General features: G+C 41.9%; 1 long non-coding RNA gene across 4 annotated transcripts in view; it reads right to left on the bottom strand.

Moving 5' to 3' along the window:
• LOC142823758 (uncharacterized) overlaps nucleotides 1–15,209 on the bottom strand; it is a 67,679-nt gene extending 52,470 nt beyond the window's left edge. For all 4 annotated transcript variants that reach the window (XR_012898893.1, XR_012898895.1, XR_012898896.1 and 1 more), the window contains exons 1-2: nucleotides 10,957–15,209; nucleotides 7,532–7,650 (exon numbers count right to left, since the gene is read on the bottom strand). This is a non-coding gene — a long non-coding RNA (uncharacterized LOC142823758). The remainder of the gene's footprint in view (nucleotides 1–7,531; nucleotides 7,651–10,956) is intronic.
• Nucleotides 15,210–20,867: the final 5,658 nt, after the last annotated feature.

Below are 20,867 nucleotides of genomic sequence, written 5' to 3'. Positions count from 1 at the left end.
GTTAAAACCCCATTGAGACTGATAGATGTGAACTCACCTTTCACTAAACATGACTGTACACACACACACCTAAGAGAAAAGAAGCATGTCCAGAAGCATGCATGTGTGTGTATGCGTGCACTTGCAGAAGAGACAAAAAAGACAAGAACAGACAAAGGTGCAGAAGTAAATAGCAAGAAAGCCAAGCTATAGCCAGTGAGTGCAGTGCAATCCCGAGAAAAGCTAAAGTAAGAGCTTTTGAGTCCCTTAGCCAAAGATGCCTGCATCTGCAAGGAACTTGTCCTTTTGTTGTTAGTTCCTCCTACATTCAGAGAAACAGGACTTTGTACATTTCTTGTAAATAAAATAGATTGTATCAAAGAAAATACCAGACTTGATCAATTTTCACTTCCAACTGGAGCACTCCCAAAGGGTGTGTCTAGACTACAGAGTTTTGTCGACAGAAGTGGACTTTTGTTGACAAAACTATACCTGCGTCTACACTACCGCTGAGTTCTGTCGACATAACGTTGACAGAACTCAGCAGTTTTGTCGACGCTGGTAAACCTCATTTTACAAGGCATAACGCCTTCTGTCGACAGAGTTTCTGTCGACAGAAGGTGTTATTGCATGTAAACTGTCCTTTGCGTCTACACTACTATGTCGACAAAGCAGCTTGCTTTGTCGACAGAACTGAATGTAGTGTAGACGCTCTCTGTTGACAGAAGTTTTGTTGACAAAACTTCTGTCAACAAAAGCCTGTAGTCTAGACGTACCCAAACTTTGACAAGCCACTAAGGTTGAAAAGGGGTGACATCTCAAAGTATCCTCAGCATTAAATGGATAGGTGACAGTCACTATCTTGGCCAGTATACCAGGGACTGAACCTGGAGCCTCCAGAGCTAAAATCATGAGTTACTACAGCTAAGCCCTCCTATCTGAGGTTGTAACCAAATTGCAGCCTCAACAGACTGGTATAGATGGAAATCTGTAGCCCCCACTCCTGCAAGTCACAATTGCAGTATGGTACATGCCAAATACGGCAAAGACAAAAGAAATTCCTTTACTTCTGAGTGAGAAAAGCATGTGTTGTTTAAACAGGATTAGCAATTCATACATTCATGGTAGCTGGTTTTTAATCTGTCAAGAAATAATGACCCATTATATTTTTACTTATGGGAAATTACACTTTCTAGTACCTGGTATTTGCAGCTGTCAGATTATGTGTGTTGGCATCTGTCACTCTCCAGCAGTGCTTAATGCATGTGCTTTGCATATCCCAGGGAGCTTTTACTAGAACTGAAGAAATGTTAATACCTCTGCCATCAGCTGAGGAGGCTGATTTTGCTCTCCCAGCAGGAGCCTCACATGGATTCACTTCCATTCCATACAGGGGTAACAACAAGGCTATGTCTATACTGGCGGGTTGTTGCGCCAAAAATATGCAAATGAGGCTAAGTGTGGACTATTGCCGAGCCTCATTTGCATACCTAATGAGCCTCCATTTTTGCAGAAGAGGCTTTTGCGCTAGAAGGAGCTGGCTACACTGCTCCTTCTTGCACAAGAGGCAGGGATTTAAATATTCTGCACCTAATTTGCATAAAAATAGCAGCTGCATTTTGCCGACTCAGCACTTTGTCGGCAAAAAGCGGCAGCCTAGAGGGGGATCTGTCAAGAAAGAAAGCCTTTTTCAACAGATCCCTTATGCCTCCTGCAAGAAGGTTTACAGGATCTGTCGAAAAAGGCTTTCTTTCTTGACAGATCCCCCTCTAGACTGCCACTTTTTGCCGACAAAGTGCTGAGTCGGCAAAATGCAGCTGCCATTTTTATGCAAATTAGGCATGGGATATTTAAATTCCTCATTTGCAATGTCGATCTGCCTAATCTGAATTCCTCTGCCAACAGAGGGATGCAGTCTAGATATACAATCAAGACATTATGGGTATTCATGGGACATTCTTCTGAGCACCGCAAAACACTGCATTAAAGCCCTTTCTACCCTAAGCTGTAATCTTCTTCTCCCCAGATCCAATCCATCTTTATCCAAAAAATAGAAACGCTTCAGAAGGGTAGCCGAGTTAGTCTGTAAGTGGAAAAACTTAAATAACAATGAATAGTCCAGCAGCATCTTAAAGACTAACAAAACATGTAGATGGTATTATGAGCTTTGTGGGCACAACCAACTTCTTCAGATGAATGGATTATTAAAGTTCCAGTTCCAAAATAAAAAGTAGGAGATGTTGGGGGGAGGAGGAGAGGGAAGAGAAGGAAGGGAAAAATATCAGTTAGGGTGTTCATGTTACATGAGATTATAGAGAAGGTGCAAATTGTTCTTAAGTACCCATTGTTTGGTTTTTTTAAGTCATTCATTAGGATGTGGAAGGTAGTGTGTTAGCCAGGTAATGTATTTATTCAGACCTTTGTGATGGGTCCCAAACCTGTAAATGAAGTTAAGTTCCAAGGCTTCAACAATCTACAACCTATCCTGGAAAATGACCCCTAGGGCTTAGCTGTGAGATAAACACCTGGCTGTCTGGAATCTGGCACATACCCAGAGGTAAAAACATAGATTCCAAAGGAACTTTTACAGCAGCACTTTAATCATTGAGTGAATCTAGGACCCTACAAGCTTCAGCAACAGCCATAGGGGAGTTTTGTGGATTGCAGTGGTGTCTAAAGAAAAGACTTATTTATGGATTTAGGACTCAGTGTTTATTAAATAGAGTGTGGGTTTTTTCTCCCCCTGAAAATTCAATGAGACAAGTGATATTCCCTCAAGTGAGCCACACAAAGGAACACTGATAAGGACTTTGTCTACACTGCCAATTGAGCAACAAAACTTTTGTCTTTCACAGGTGCTTAACTCCCTGCTCTCCCCCCTCCCCCCCCTGCAAAAAGACAAAAGTTTTCCAGGGCAAGTGGAAGTATAAATGGCTCATTGTCAGCTGGAGCACTGATCTGAAGTACAGGATGGATGATGGAAATCAAAGCATTTTTATAATTATCAATACTGAAGAATTGCAGGGTTAAATATTAGGAACATGAAATAACCTACTTTTAGTGAAGACAGAAAGACTTCATTTCATTGGGCAACTCTTTAAAATAACACATAAAATAGCAATAGTACTAATTTGGTTTGTTCAGCATTAAAGACTATAGGTGATCATTTTGGGCTTTAAACATAATAAATCAGTCATTTAAATTTAATATAAACTGTATAATTTCATTCTGCATCATTAGCCCATATAAACACAATAAAATCTGTCCAATGCAAACAAAGGGCATCCTTGGGGTGATATTTAATTGTAATAAAACTGTCATGTAGATTAAGTGGCCAGCTGAGCAATTCATTTCTTTATAGGCTCTAATGCTATTCTAGAAAATGAAAACTGGGTTTAATTTACACTGTTATGACACACTGAGGAAACAAAAATTCTGCTTGTCTTTCAAACTCCACCAATCTATTCTGGAAATCGCCTGCTTCTATTAACAGAATGGTAGTGGGCCTGATCTTATTTGGGCAAAAATCTTATTTGGGCAAAACTCCCATTAGGCATCAGGACTAGGTCTTCTAGGTCTACACACATGTTATCCAAAAGCTAAAAAGAAATGCTTCAATCAGATGTGAAATACCCACCTGGGGAAGTGAAAAAACAGATTGACAGAGCCAAAAAAATACCCAGACACGAACTACTTCAAGACAGACCCAAAAGAGAAAATAACAGAACTCCTCTTGTTGTTACCTACAGTCCACAACTCAGACCCCTCCAACGCATTATACACAATCTACAACACATCTTGGAAAATGATCCCTCACTCTCAGAGGCCTTAGGAGAAAAATCGATTCTTGCTTACAGACAACCCCCTAACCTGAAACGTATTCTTTCTGATAAACATGCTACACAACCACATCATAAGCCTCCAGGAACCCAGCCCTAAAACCAAAAAAGATGCCAATTCTGCCCACATATCTATACTGGCAAATTCATCACTGGAGCAAACAATATAAGCCACAAAATCAAAAGGTCATTTGACTGCACATCCAGTAATCTGATCTATGCCATCAAATGCCAGTAATGCCCCACTGTTATATATATTGGACAACCTGGACAGTCTCTGCGGGAAAGAATCAATGGATACACATTGGATATACCTAAAGAGACCATACAGAAACCTGTTGGTGAGCATTTCAGCCTGCCAAACCACAGTCTGATAGACCTGCAAGTAGATGTCTTGCCACAAACCAGCTCCACAAGCCAGATCCACAGGGAGGTCCTGGAATCACAGTTCATCCGCAAATTCAGTTCACATGCTAGTGAACTCAATCATGATATGGGTTGGTTGGGACACTGCCTACTTAAAAACCACTGAAAGTGCGAACAGCTCTCTGAGTGGTATTCTTCCTGTCTTGAGAATCTATTGACTTTGATTGTTATCGGCTTAGGTTTAATTACCCCTTCTCCAGATACTTAATGATGCTCTGTCTCCCATCCTCCTCCCTTTTTCTTTCTCTCCCACCTCTCCTTCTCCTCTCCTATTTATTTCAAGTTTTCATATCCAAAATCATAACTCCATTCATCTGAAGAAGGGGGCTGTGCCCACGAAAGCTCATGATCCCATCTACATGTTTTGTTAGTCTATAAAGTGCTACCAGACCATTTGTTGTTTTTTTCTGAAACAGACTAACTCGGCTATCCCCTGAAGCTCCAGAATATCAAGAGGCTGTCAAAGCTCTTCAGACAAATAAGAGATGGATTCATCACCATTTTCTCCTCTGTCTTAAAAACAGATGGAAACTGAAAAGGAAATAAAAATCCTTGTGTTGTATATTAAGGATAACTATTCTAATAAAGGATGAAAAATGAGCAGGGAGAAAAATACCCTCCACAGTAACCACTCAGCAAAATACAGTTGTTGACAAAATGATAACAGAATTTCCTTCCTTCCTTGAATAGAAAGCAGTAACTATTGTTTTTCTTACAATATTAGTATCTCTCCTTGCAAGTCAATATGGTTGGCTGGAAAGAAACACACAACTCTCCTATTTATCTTTGGTTGTCTTGGTAAATGTCTCTCATCCAACAGCCGCTGAATATTAGCAAGTGATCTAGTCTAAGGGTTCTCAACATTTTTCTTGCCCCCTTCCACATCATGCTATAATATTCTACAGATCACTTATGGAACAAAAACTGTTTGTCAGTAGATGAGTATCTAAAACCAGTGTTTGGGGGTAGCAAGCAGCACAATTGCCCAGGGCTTCAGAACACAGGGGCTGCGGTGATGGTTGTGACTACTTTCTTCCACTATTTGATCTGAGGAAGTGGGTCTGGCCCACGAAAGCTCATCATCTAATAAACCATCTTGTTAGTCTTTAAAGTGCTACATTGTCCTGCATTTTGCTAAGTTGCTCAGGCTTTGGCTTCCAAGTAGAAAGAAGGGGCTTGGGATTTTGACTTTTTTCCCTGGGCCTCAATGATTCTAATACTGGTCTTTCTCTCTGGTTTATTCTGGCAGACACCATGAAACCTGCTCAGACCCTTGGTTGAGTGATGTTAACCTAGTCAACTAACCCATACCAAAAGCTAATTTTGCCTGTTGTACATCCCCCTTCTCTTCTGAAAATTCCAGTCATCTGAAGAAGTGGGCTGTGCCCACGAAAGCTCATGATACCATCTACATGTTTTGTTAGTCTATAAAGTGCTACCAGATAATTTGTTTTTAATTTCTGAAGATAGTAACTATGGATGCTGAATGAATAGTATCATTTATTCGCAGTTCTTCAGGTCTCTTTCTTTCAATAGGATTCATCAATGCACAGACAGTTTACAGTAGAGAATTTCAGCAAAAAAAACCCCTCCCACTCAGGTATATAACTCAGTGTATATAAGGTTCCTATAGCATCCAGAGTTTTTAACACTGTGTCAATAAGCCCAAATCTATGGTTGCCTCCAGACCTCTCCCTCAGTGATGGCAATGGTGGTGTCTTATTCAACAGACTTAACCCCCTAAGAAAATGCCGAGGGGGACATTATGCTGTTATCCTGTAACATTCCAGCTACTAGAGAAAAAAGAGATGCTTTTCCAGTATGTTACACTCACCCCATTGCCTACCAACCTAACCCTAATCAATGCTAACTTGGTCCCCCTTCTGCAAACGTCAAGCTCTGCATTTAGCAGATGAAATGGCAAATCAAATGAGACTTAATTATGTCCTGTTTGCAATTTCTAACATGGCTGATCTGCTCCATCACACATCTTGATGTCATTGAACTGTATGTTAATGTGTCAAATGTATCAGACCTAGTATTGTTTAGAAACACAGAATTTGTAATTTATATTACTAGAAAAATGAACAGAGGTTAAACAGAAAAGAACCCTTTCACACATGTAAGGTATTTAATGAATCCACACTAAACACATTTCTAAGTCTCTTTGAATCTTACTTTTAAGGGTTTTTTTTTTTTGCCCCGAGAGGAATTTCTAATCTTCAGCAGTGAAAGGTCAATATATTAAAATAAATATCCTGAGGGAGTTACCGGATGCCTAGATATCAGCCTTACTTGGTGGATGAATAGCAGGTAAACACAGTTTATTTATGCAAAAAAGGTACAACACTGGGGCATTTTTAATGAGCTCAAGATGATGTTTAAAAATGCTTCACATGGTTCTAAAAAACACAGTTAGCTTGGGCACAGCTTCCCACAGGGAAGGCAAAGAATGAAAGCTTCTCACTTAGGCATGCAATTAAACTCCTGGCTGATAGAGCTCTCCAGGGGGGTTGTCTTTTGATATGACTCATTTGTGTACATTGTTTTAATTCAATAGGCTCAACTCCAACTGGGCCAGTGCAGGACACATGGTGCCCTGCATATCCTTCACCCCCTGGTGGCTCCATTAAAAGGTTATTGATTCCAGATTTTGACCAGAGGGACAGTAACAACAGTGACTAACAGAAATGTAGAGGGAGCAATCTGATGCTCAGCCACTCTCATTTGTGTTTATACAGAAAAGGAAGATGAGAGCACAGAAAATTGAGTCTATTTATCTGTATGTGAAATCTTTTGGGAACTAGGAGTGGTCAGCCTTGTCCCAAGAGAACAAAAGTTTTACACTGCTAGACCAAATTAAAATTCACTCTTCCCTTAACCACAATCGGTTTTCTAGTACAGTATTTCTGTCTTCTTCCTACTGATGCCATCCAACTCTTGCATTACATTTTCCAATAATAAACTTTACATGAAAGTCCAACCAAAGAATTATTGTTTTGTTTTGTACACTATGGATAGGCAGACACTTATCTTTGCAGGGGCTGAATGACTAAACAGAGGTTACTAAAAAGAATATCTACTTTATTCCATGGTTCACTGTGTTCTTGATTCTGCAAACACAGATGATGAACTTAAAAGTCATGAGTAGTCTTGCTGGAATCAATGGTTATGCTCGCATGTTTAAAACTAAGCATGTATGTAAGTGGTTATAGGATCAGGACCTTTACCTGGTCACCAAGAACTGATAATTTGGCAGTAGGGAAAATAATTTCCAAAAGATATACCTGCATCATCTCCTCAATGTTGCTTTACTCCTCAATCCTGTACGTGTGGACTCATGAGATGGTTTCACATGGAGCATCACTGAAGTCCATTTGTGTGCCACAAGAGGCAGTAGTGGAACCTTAGGGTGTGTCTAGACTACATGCCTCCTTCGACGGAGGCATGTAGATTAGCGAGATCGGAAGAGGGAAATGAAGCCGCGATTAAAATAATCGCGGCTTCATTTAAATTTAAATGGCTGCCCCGATCTGCCGATCAGCTGTTTGTCGGCAGATCGGGGGAGTCTGGACGCGATGCCCCGACAAAGAAGCCTTTCTTCATCGACACAGGTAAACCTGGTTTCACGAGGCTTACCTGTGTCGATGAAGAAAGGCTTCTTTGTCGGGGCATCGCGTCCAGACTCCCCCGATCTGCCGACAAACAGCTGATCGGCAGATCGGGGCAGCCATTTAAATTTAAATGAAGCCGCGATTATTTTAATCGCGGCTTCATTTCCCTCTTCCGATCTCGCTAATCTACATGCCTCCGTCGAAGGAGGCATGTAGTCTAGACACACCCTTAGTGAGAACAGTTAAAAAAATACCAAGAATAGGTTGCTGAGTTTTGTTTGTATGTAGCAGTGGCTGTATTCAAACAAAATGGGATGTTTTGCTCATATGCTTGTGAAAGTAAAACAAAGACAATTCTTAGAGTGACATATTGTGTAAAATAATCAAAGACATTAGCTATATCAAATATTGGGTGCCTTAAATCGAAGAAATATTTGTTTCTCAACAGAAACTGGTCAGACCCAAATTAAAATTACTTTCTAATCAAATCATCTCTTTTCTCATAAAAAAAATCTTCCTAAAGTTACAAGAAAACACCCCTCCCTCCCCCAAAATCCATAACAAATAACTGGCACTGTTAACATTTTTCAAGGATGAATTGAAGATGGCTTATGTCTATTTTCCTATGAACTGCAACTATACTATTTGCCTTAAAAAAAGAATCCACTTTGTCAAGGAAAATTGCCTTCATATTAAATAAAATAATTGTTCATCTGTCACTAGAGGAGATTAGAGCTTTACTTGATTACAGACTTTTTCCTAGATCCTTGGCCTCTTTCTTACTCTATACAAAGCGGGTTGTTGTTTATATTCACGCAGAAGGATACTATTTAGACGAGAAAAGAAACTGATTAAGTGAGTCAGAAACAAATTTCAGTTTGTTCTCTTGCCATTTTGCCTTCCCCCTCCACACCTTTTATGTTTCTCCTTGAGTTCGTCTCATAGCTAAGGAATATAGTCTCAGAGGAGTAGCTGTGTTAGTCTGCAACTGTAAAAACAATGAGCAGTCCTGCGGCACATTAGTGACGAACAAATTTATTAGCTTATGAGCTTTTGTGGCTAAAACTCACTTCATCAGATGAGTTGGAGTGGAAATTAACGAATCAGATTCAGTGACAGAATTGTTCTCTAACAAATTATTTAAAAAGTTTCTTCAAGCAGTTTCAGACAAACAGTAATTAGATGAGGTTGTCAGTGCTTTGCAAACAACCTGTTGGGATCTTAAGCGTGAATAAATATCTTACCTGGTTAATGTACTTCAAAGACAATTTCTCCGCCTTTAATATTTGCATCTCTACATCACATGCTGTGAATGAGACACATCTGCCCTGACTTAAGTAGCTTCATTAACAATGGTCCTACAATTGTTAAGTAACTTTTTTTGCTGTTATATATATACACACTCCAGATTCTGTCATTTCCATTCCAACTCATCTGATGAAGTCACTGCATATCTTCCACTCACCAAGCCAGTCACCCATGGAACAGAGTGTTGCTGTGGAGTCTAAGCCTTGTATTAGTGGCACCTCTCTGCTACAGTGTGAACAGAAAATGTGCCCTGATTATGTCTTGTCACCTTGTGGCGTGGGTGTGTAAGAAATAGCTCTGTCGCACTGTCTGTAGTGGATTATAAATGTAAGTGCTCAGCTCAGGACAGACTGTCCGAAAACATGACCAATACCACAAAGTGGAATTAGATTTCACCAACTCAGTAAGAAATGTGAACTTCTGGATTACAGTCTCCCCATGCAGTCACAGATTCCTTTGTCCCCCAGTCTATCTAGCCATTCACACAAATTGGACTTATTGGCAACATATTATTCAAACAAACAAAAAATGACATGAGATATAAGGTTTCTCCCAGTCCTAAAAAGCCAGTCACTTAGCCCAGATCAACGGATTCGCCAGATCAGAGGTAATCAGTTTTTTTTTGTCAAGGTCCACATTTTTTGGTCAAGGTATAGTCAAGGTCCAGACGCCAGAGAAACATTTAATAAATAATAATAATAAATAATAGTAAAAATGAACTAAAAAGATTTTCTAAGTCTGTTCAAAAGCATCTTGTGGTCTAGGTTTTATCCAATCTTCCTATGATCTACCCCTGCTCCAGATCTTACATCAAAGACAACAATAACAGCCAATTCTATAGTAAACTAGCTAAAGATTTATTAGCTAAGACAAGAAAATTAGTTATTAAGAGGTTAAAACAGGTAAAATATTAACTACAGTTAAAACCGTTTGTAACTCCAAACGATGGCAATGGTATAATAAAGTGCCAGTTTCCCAAAGGTCTTTAGGGCTACCCAGAATAACTCCAGAGATCGCTGTCGTCTTGTTCAGTTTTGAGTCTTTGACTGCAGCAGCATCAAACACAATGATCGCTTGCTTTGAAATTGAAATGTGTTCAGTTAAAATCCTTAAGTCTGTGGTCACCAACCAGTAGATTGGGATCTACAGGTGATCTTGGAGCCTCTCACAGGGGATCCTGACTGATTTGGCCAAGAGGCTAGCAAGTGCCAGCTCTTCAGATACCTTTCCCTCTACTGGTGTGCACCCCCTGCCCTTTGAATTAGAGCTGCCTCCCCCACCCCTGGGAACCTCCTGCTTGCTGTGCAGGGCAGGGGAGGGCAGGGCTGGATTAAGGGGGGAGGGGCTAGCCAAACAGCTGCCCGGGGCGCCAACATATGGGGGGTGCCTGATTGAAGTGGTAAGGGGCGCCGCACACCTGGGGGAGGGAGAAGAGTGGAGCTGATGTCAAGGTTCCCCCTCTCCACAGAGCAGGGGGGTGGGCACAACAGGACCTGGAATGGAGTTTGCTGGCTGCTTTTGGGAGTGGTGCAGGGCCAGGGCAGGGGTTAGCCTACCTTAGCCCCACTGCACCACCACCCAGGAGCAACCTGAGGTAAGCAGTACCCAGTCGGAGCCCACATCCTGAAACCCCACCCCAGTCATGAATCCCCTCCTGCACCTCAAGCCCCTGCCCTAGCCCCGAGCACCCCGCACCCCCTGAATGATCCAGACATATTTCGTTACATTTGTGGCAGTTTTGTTCCAAAGTCTTGATTCCCAGGTTTTATACCAAAGTAGGTGTGACATACATTTCTAACAAAATCTGATATGTTCTGTCTTTGCTTCTTTGGATCATTCAGGCAACCTCAAGATGCCATGTTAGGGGATTACCTGAAAAATGCATAAAATTCAGAAGAAATGCAGAAAAATGAAGAAAATACAGCCGTAAATATCATTTAAAACATAAAAAATGAAACCATTCTGTTTTGTTACTCCTATAATATATAATATAATAATTTGGTGATCCTCTTCTACAAAATTAAGCTAGATGGCATTTATTTTGATGAATTCAATTAATTTGAAGTATTAATAAGTCACAGCATATAATATATAACACGTTATAATAGCATTTTTGAAAAATTAGACTCCAGTTTTCAGAAAATCTGTACATCATGGGCAAAAATGGATATAATTTTTTAACTCAGTACCCCAAAATTAGTTATGATCAGTTACTTGTTCTCAAACAATGGAACCCATGCAACAGGGTGTTACAGGTCAGTCAGCTTAACTTCAGTATCCAAAAAGATAATGGAGCAAATCATTAAGCAATCAAGTTACAAACACCGAAAAGATTATGAGATAAGTAACAGTCATAATGGATTTATTAGGAACAAATTATGTCAAACCAATAGAGAAACAAGCCTTGTGGATAGAGGGAAGCAATAGATGTGCTATATCTTGACTTTAATAAGACTTTTGCTATTGTCTTGCATGACCGTCTCTTAAACAAGTTATGGAAATACAATGTAGATAGAGCTAGTACTAGGTGGATACATAACTTGTTTGTAAACCATATTCAGAGAGTAGTGATTCAAAGGTATGCTGGAAGGGCATATCAAGTGAGGTCCCACAAGGATCAATTCTGAATCTGGTACTGTTCAATATCTTCATCAATAATTTAGACTATGGCACACAGATAAATTTTGTGGATATTACCAAGTTGGAGATTTGCAAGTGCTTTGAAGGAAAGGATTAAAATTCAAACTGGAGAAATTGTCTGAAGTAAATAGGATGAAATTCAGTAAGGGTAAATACAAAGTTTCCACTTAGGAAGGAACAATCAGTTGCACACATACAAAATGGGAAATGACAGCCTAGTAAGGAGGACTATGGAAAGGGATCAGGAGAGAGGAGTCATTGTGGATCATAAGCTAAATTTTACTCAACGGTGACACTGTTGCAAAAAAGCAAGCTTCATTCTGGGATATTGTGATGGGATAGACTAGGTTTGGAGGCCCCCTGTTGGATGCCTCATGGACCTGCCTAATCTCATCCCAAAAAAGAACTGAGGAAAAGTCCTCCAGACAGCCTAGAATAGATGCAGGGGAGCGGATAATCTGAGGGGCTGCAGAAGTGACCATTCAGCGGAATATAAAAGAAAGCAGTAGAGGCAGAGCAGTCAGTTGCTGCCTAGAATTTGAAGAGGATGAACTGGGTGCCTGGCTGGCTGGAAGAGCAGCAATACCATGGACAAGTCAGTGTGGGTAGTTAGAGTCCAGAGGTTGCTGACTTTTACAGATACATTAACTTTTGAGGGTAGGACAAGAAGCAATGGGGTTTAATTACAACAAGGGTGGAGAGGCTCAGATTGGACATTAAGAAAAATTTCCTGTCAGGATAGTTAAGCACTGGAATAAATTGCCTAGGTAGGTTGTGAAATCTGTCACTAGAAAGTTTTAAGAACATGTTAGACAAACACCTGTCAGGGATGGCCTAGATCAGAGGTGGAAAAACTTTATGTCAGGGTCTGCTGACCCACAGAAAAATCAGTCAGAGGCCACCAAAACAAACAAACAACCAAACAAAAAAACCCAAACCAACCAACCAAACAAAAAACCTCTTACTAATGTGTACTCCAGCTGAGGAGAAAGACACACCCAATATTCCCCTCGGACCCCAGAGCCGAGGGGGGCCCAGGCTAGTAGATTTTGTGTGCTCCAGCGCAGGGCCAGCCCGAGGCACTTTGGCTCCCTGGGACCGGGCGTGCAGTGCTGCCCCCAGGCGCACGGCGCATGCGCTGTGCTGCCCAGCCCAGCCCGGCCACCACTGCTGGCACGCGTGCTGGGCTGTGCAGGGATCTGCGGCCATGGGGAGAAGGACGCTGCTGGCTGGCGCTGCGGGGCTAGCGCTGCGGGAGCCTGTTGCGTGGCACCTGATGGCAGCTGTGAGGGATGCCGCGCACCCCTTACAGCTGCCATCAGGCGCCCCTCATTGATCGGTGCCCTGGGCAGTTGCCCGGCTTGCCCATGCCTCAGTTCAGTCCTGCTCCAGCCCTACAGTGGGATGGTAAAAGGCGGGCGCACCAGCACAGACTCCCCAATACTGGGGGGAGGGAGGGGTTTCTAGAACTTTAGTGAAAGCCTGGATGAATGATTGTAGCAGGGTTTTTTTTTTTTTTTCTGGTTTAAAAATGTTTTCCTATCCCTCCACTGTTCACACAGTATCTAAGCAAAGGTTCTTGTTCATAACCAGTTTACAGAAATTAGTCTAAACAGGGCCAAGAATGTCTTTTATCTCTTCTATCACCTGAAACCCTATACTGCATCACAGAAATACCCATTAGCAAGATCCAGTTTTAAAAACAAGGAATTAAAAAAAAGCACCAAAACATTGCAGAGAATAGTTCAAGACATCACAGTGCACAGGGAGAAGCCACTAAAATAAAGTCCAATCTAGACAAAGAAAAAGAATCCAGCCCACCTCTTTCTCATCCCAACTAAATCAAGAGACAGAGGGAATCCTCTATTTCTGATGTTAGTGCAGGCTTCATGAGCAATGTATTTACCACATATGAAAAGCAGTCAGATATAAATCCCTCAAGCAGGATTACCATTTCCCACAATGTTATAATGAAGTTTATGATGTGTATTTTTTCTTAAAGACCCAGCTTTTGGATGTCATGAGATTATGGGGTTAAAAAAAAAGCTTAAATTTTTAAAAAGTTTCTAGCCCTCATGGTTTCAGAGAAAAAAAATTGAAGCAATGACTCAAGTGAAGTTTAATGACTCAGAAACTAGAAAGCAAATAAAAAGATCATAAAATATTTAAAAGGTTAAGCCAATATTGTGATATTTTGAAGCCTGAAATGAGAAAAATAATAATTATTTCCACTTAAAATATAGCTAAACAAACAATGACAAAATTATTATGATCATGGTTTAATAAACAGCTATGGTAGACCTTCTGGAAAACCCTTCATTTTTGTTAAATTTAGAATGTTAAAAATTGCATTTGGATTATTTTATCCATACTTTATAAAAAAGCAAAGTTCAATGAAATTGCTAAACCCCCGACACAGAATTTAATGGGATTTAAATGTCATTTAAATAGCCTCGTCAACTATCTGTGTTTGAAGGACAATTCCTGTTTATAAATAAACAGTATATTTACCATTTTCCCCACATAGAACTCCTCTAAAAATGAGTTTTAATCCAACGTATTTTAATAGTGTCAGAAGGTAGTGGCTATTTTCTCCAAGCTCTCCCTCCGCTCCCATAGTTTCTCTTCACCTTAGCTTTTCTCCACATCTGCTTTTTATCTTCTTCTCCCATCCTGTGCCTCTAACCCCCTTTCCCTCCACTATTCTTTCTGCTTAACTGAACCCACAAAAATGCAAAATGTAAGAATGTCAGACTGAATCAGACCCATGCTCTATGTGCCCCAGTTTGCTGTCTTCCAATAGAAGGGGAATGAGCAAAACACTAATTAGTGATCCATCCCCTGTTGTGCACATCCAGCTTTTGGCTGTCAGAAATGAAGGACACTGAAGGCATAGGTTGCATCCTGATCATCTTGATTAATAATCACAGATAGACCTAGCTTCTGTAAACATATCTAATTCACTTATACTTTTGACCTTTACAACATCCCCTGGCAATGAGTTCCACTGATTGACTATGTGTTGTGAGAAGTACTCCCCTTTGCTTTTACTAAACCTGCTGCCTAATTAATTTGACTGGGTGAAGCAATAACTTTCTCCACACCACTCATGATTTTATAAACCTGTATCATATGCCCTCTTAGTGTCTATGTGAGGAGAGATTAAAAAAAATTGGAGTTTTCATCTTGAAAAAGAGATGACTTTTTCATATACTTAATCATTTTGTTGCGTCTTTTCTATCTTTTGCAATTCTGATACATTTTTGAGACGGAACAGCCAGAACCATATGAAGTACAGGCAGTCCCCGGGTAACGTACAAGATAGGGACTGTAGGTTTGTTCTTAAGTTGAATCTGTATGTAAGTCGGAACTGGCGTCCAGATTCAGCCGCTGCTGAAACTGACCAGCGACTGACTACAGGAAGCCCGAGGCAGAGTTGCTCTGCCCCGGGCTTCCTGGAATCAGCCTCTGATCAGTTTCAACAGGCTGAATCTGGACGCCAGTTCCGACTTACATACAGATTCAGCTTAAGAACCCCAGGCGTCCCCAAGTCAGCTGCTGCTGAAACTGATCAGCGGCTGATTCCAGGAAGCCTCGGGCTTCCTGCAGTCAGCGCTGGTCAGTTTCAGCAGCGGCTGACTTGGGAACGCCTGGGGCAGAGCAGCTTGGGTGCTGCTGGGTTGCTCCAGTAGCGCCGCTCCTCAGCGCTACTGGACCAATCCACCAGCACCCCAGCTGCTCTGCCCCAGGTGTCCTGATTCAGCCACTGCTGAAACTGCCCAGCAGCAGCTGAATCAGGACGCCTGGGGCAGAGCAGCTGGGGTGCTGCTGGGTTGGTCCAGTAGCGCCCAAAGCGGCGCTGCGGGACCAACTGGCAGCGCCCCAGCTGCTCTACCACAGGCGTCCGAGAAAAGCCTGGACTGCTGGGGGGGGGGGGCGTACTAGCTGCGCCCCCCCCCCCAGCAGACCAGGGAGACGCGGGCGGGGGACCGAGACGCACTGGGGTCCCGCCACCCGAGTCCTCCGCGGCTTTGCTCCACATCCGGGCTGCCCGCTGCCCGCGTGCTCCCCGGCTTTGCTCCCCGTCTCCCTGGTATGGGGAGACGTGGAGCAAAGCCGCGGAGCACGCGGGCAGCGGACATCCCAGACGCGCCACGGCTGTCCCGTTGCCGGCGTCCTCAGAGGCTTTGCTTCCTGTCTCCCTGGTCTGCTGGTCTCCAGCAGATCAGGGAGACGGGCAGCAAACCCTGTTCGTAACTGCGGATCCGACGTAAGTCGGATCTACGTAACTCGGGGACTGCCTGTATTCAGGATGTGCAGTAGTTATGGATTTATATAATGACATTATTATATTTATTTTCTTGGTTCCTTTCCTAAAGGTTCCTAGCATTCTGTTAGCTTTTTTTTTTTGACTGCCACTATACATAGAGCAGATGTTTTCAGAGAACTGTTTACAATGACTCCAAGATTACATTCCTGCGTGGTAACAATTAATTAAGATCGCCTCATTTTATATGCATGTTTGGGAGACTGTTTTCCAGTGTGGATTACTTTGCATTTACCAATATTGAATTTCATCTGCCTGGTTACTCTGTGTTGTGAGCTCCCTCTACAACGCTTTGCATTCAACTTTAGACTTAACTCTCTTGAGTAATTTTTTATCATCTGTAAATTTTGTCACTTTGGTTTATCCCTTATTCCCGATCACTTATAAATATGTTGACAGCACCGGTTCCAATACAGAGCCTGGTGGGACTGATCCTCTTTCCACTTTATCCCCCTATAAGAAACTGCGCTTCCCCCCTCCAACTCCATTTTGGGTCAGGACAATTATAAGATTGTGAAATTTCAGTTGACCAAAATGGACTGTGAATTTGGTAGGGCCCATCAATAGTATATTTCTACTGCAATGTTATTATTATTCAAGCATGGAATGTCTATCTATAGAGACTCTGTGGTATAGATTGAGACATTTAATTTTTTTATTATTTTCATTCTGTGCTTTCTTTCACCATGCCCCATCATCTGGAGCTTCCCTGTCATTCTTATATATATATTGTACCCTGGTATTACCATGTCTCATTGGTTACCATTATTCTATTATATCAATATTCTCATTTAATATCATCTGATTATTTAGACTTCTAGCATTTGTATACAAGCACTTATAAAATTACATCTATTTAGTTGTCTGCCATTATGTAAGGGTATGTCTACACTACAGAATTTTTTGGGGAAAATGGCCGTTTTTCAGAAAAAACTTCAATTACATCCACTCTGAAATTGCATTGTTTTGAAAGAAAATAGAAAGAACAGAAGGATTTTTCTGACATTGCTAATCCTCTTTCTACAAGGAAGAAGCCTTTTTCTGAAAGGCTTCTTCTGAAAAAAGCCTGCAGTCTAGACGTAGCCTAACTAAATGGGACTCTTTTTCAGTTGACTGTTTCACTTAAGTTCCTGTATCAATTTCTCTTCTCTTTACTAGGATAGAAAGATTCCCTGTTAATAGATCTGGCAGGGACTCTTGTTCCCAAAACAGTTTAAACAAAAAAATCTAGAAAAATACAACAATCTGACCCAAGATACAGATTATTTTACATAGAAAAGCTCCAGGATTGAGAAGCAAAGTCTGATGTGCCTCCAATTGCATATTATGATTTGGATAATACAGTTACTGGTGGAGAGGGGAGGCAAGGCTGGAAGATGTGATGAAGATAAAATAGCATCTGATACTGAGAAACTGTAATTATGAAGGGATTGATGCCAACTGGCATAGCTGAACATCTTTCAACCTTAACAGAGCCAGGAATATTTAGGCTCAGACTGAAAATAAAGAGTCACTGTATCGGGGTCCCTAGCCCCCGCCCTCTTCTCCCCAAAGTTAAAGTAGGCCCTGAGGCCTAGTCCACGCCCTGGGGGGATGGGGTAGGGGAGTCCGGGCCCTCCCTCTCCACCGGAACCCAACCCAGGGCCCTAGTAGTGGTGGGTGGTTCCCACCACTGGCTCGGCAGGGATTTCTCCCCAAAACGTGCCGAGCCCACTGGGGGGTTTCCTGCCCCTTGCCCTGGGTTGCTTCCTACCCCAGCCCAGTGGCTGACAGAGACCACACCTACAGAAGCTGGGCTGGCGGCGGCCGCAAAGTTAGCAGGTCCCGTGTCTGGGGCAGCAGCGAAGGGGTTGTCCACTGTGGCGGGGCGGGCGGCCCCCCGGAATTGGCGTTGCGGGCGTTCTCGACCCGGGGATGGTAGCAGCAAGGGCGGCAGTCCCAACATCTCTGGTTCCAGCAGCAGGTCCGTCTGTGGCTCTGGAGGTTGGGCCGGAGCTCCTTCCTCCCCGGAGGTCAGCCGCTACTGAGCGGCCCGGCAGCCTTTTATACTGGGGCTGCGATGTGAGCATGCCCAGCAGGGCTGTGGGGGAGGGGCATATTCTACCCAATAGATGGGCTCTCCGCCCCCCTGTTCAGTGCGGGGCAGGCCAGCCCCGTCACAGTCACCTTGATTGTTAGGCTTTACAGAGAAGTAAAATTTTACCCAGTTACATTTAAAATGTTAAAGCACAAGAACTTTTTTTGTCAAAACACACGTGTGGATGCATAAGGATTACAGTAATTTTACTATATTATGAGAGGAGATAATATAAACAGCTGCCAAGAAGAAAGGGTCTTTGATAATAAAGGGATAGTAGGTACTAATTTCCCTGACCTTGGTTCTATGATGTAACAGGTAGAAGAGCACATTACAGTGTCAAGAACGATTTTTCTACACAAATGTATCCTTGCTTCTGTCCTACACTTTATAGAAGCCGTGGTGTTTTGTTTGAACAAAGCCTTTGAGTCTGGGATGTGACCTCTGCTTCTCAAGTACTACAACAAAAGCTCAATGATGAAAGAGTAATATAAAAGCAGCAACCGATGAAGACTGAGAATGGGTCGAGGGGACTGATACAGGTACTCTAGCTATGCCAATAACCTGGAACTGATTTTTCCTAAAGTAGGGTAAAGTAACTGCACAGTAATTTCTAGGCAACTAAGCGGCATTAGATTTCAGGATTTTTTGAAAAGTGCCTGAGGGCTTTATATATGATGTATTAGTACACAGCAGCTGGTGCTCATCAGTGTGTTGCACTCCAAATGTCCATGTGGGTCTTGCTGCTATGTATTTAGTATGGCAGGATAGATCAAAGCATACTGAGGGACTCATGGTACACGGCAACATAGGCCACATGACACTTTGTGGAAAAGGTAGATTTACTCCTCAGCTTGCTATGAACTAAATGTTCAGATAGATAAGCCCTTGGAAGCATGTCACATTGAAATCAAGGCTTACGCCCTGAAGCTTGAGGGCTAACATCCTTTCTTATTTCATTTTGCCCTAACTGTGGGCATTTTATCATCCAGGTGAACATCTAATCCTCTGCGAGCGGGGCTGAGAGGAAAATCCTTTTCAGTTCAAATAAATATGGATCCCAGCTAGAAAAAAACAAATCAATATGACTGGTGCTACCAAGTTACAGTAGGCACCTATCAAAATTCCACCTAATGTCTGTGATGTTCCTGCCATTCTTTCCATGCTCTTAATGATCTGAAACTGCCATTTCCATTAAATCTAATTTAAAAATCACTGTGTTTGAATACAGTAGGGGAATATCTGATGTAACACAAGGTCCCTGGCCAGATACATAGGATATCATTTTGGGCATGGAATATTTATTCTGACATTTAGAATTCACCGTTTTATTTTGAAGCTACATCAATTGCCCTTCTGCTGCTTGGGGACAATCCTAAAGTCCTTACATAGACTGTGGGTCTATAATGATCACTAAAACAGCATTCTGTATGGTTATGATGCACTGCTTAATTGCTATTAACATGTGCCATCTTCAAAGCAGAAAAGCAGATTTTAAAGCTTATAACCGTTGCTCTTCTCCTCATTCCTGACAGTAGCAATAAACATTCAGGGTTTTGTGCTCCCTGTCTACCAAATTTTAGATTTAATTTTTGAATTTGATAAGAGAAGAGAAGCAGTGCATAAAAGAAATTATTTGGTGCAAAACTTTCAAAATGACCAGAATAAAGTTATCTACGAGTTAAATAAAAACTATTGTCCAATGGGAAAACCCGATTAAGGAAAATGGCCAGGTGAAAAAGAAATACAATGCATAATACACAGAGAATGTATTTATTGGAATAGTCCCAATCCCAGATCAAAGATATTACAGAAATGGTGGGAATCCCTACAGTGTTTTTAGTGCCAGAAAATGTTCTTTAAGCCTCACAGGAAAGGCTAGGAAATTCTTTCAGTATCGTATTAAAAAGACAAACAGGGTGCCTTTACACTGCACCCAGAGCTTGAAATAAGCTATGCAAACTGCATAGCTTTTTTTGAGTTAATTTAGAAATAGCTTATTTCTAAATTTCGTGCTGTCTACGTACTTATTTCAAATAAATCGCTATTCCAAAATGTCCCATACTCCTCATGGAATGAAGTTTACAGAGATGTTGGAATAGCGAGCACATTATATTTCGAAATAATGGGCACACTCAAAAGATGCAGAATAGCTATTCGGGGTATCCTGAAATAGTTCTGCAGTATAGACGTAGCCACAGAGTGAATGAGTGAGTGAGTGAGTGAGTGAGTGAGTGAGTGAGTGAGTGAGTGAGTGAGTGAGTGAAAGAGGAAAAAAATCCGCGAGCTATGAGTTGTTAAACTTCTGATCAGAATTTCCTCTACCCTCCAAGGCTAATGCACCATGTGGCAGTTCTTTCAAATACTATTCTGATGTGAAGGGAAGTGTGCACGCGCGCACGCACACACACACACACACACACACTTTTGAACAGCAGCCAAAATGCAGCAGGGGGGCCTCCACATCAGAATTTCAAAGAATCTCACATGGGTACACATGGGCACAGGAATGAGTTTGAGACCTGAACTTGTTTCTCCTTTCTGAAGCCAGGACTGGGCATCTTTTTAAAACAAAACATGCTAGTTTGGATAGTCTGAAAAAGAGGATCGAGTGGAGCATGGCCAAAATGTGGCTGCTCATGCAGATTCTGGCTGCA

This window comes from Pelodiscus sinensis, chromosome 1, assembly GCF_049634645.1.
Source record: "Pelodiscus sinensis isolate JC-2024 chromosome 1, ASM4963464v1, whole genome shotgun sequence".
Lineage (NCBI taxonomy): Eukaryota > Metazoa > Chordata > Testudines > Trionychidae > Pelodiscus > Pelodiscus sinensis.
This window is presented reverse-complemented; position numbering and strand designations above follow the sequence as displayed.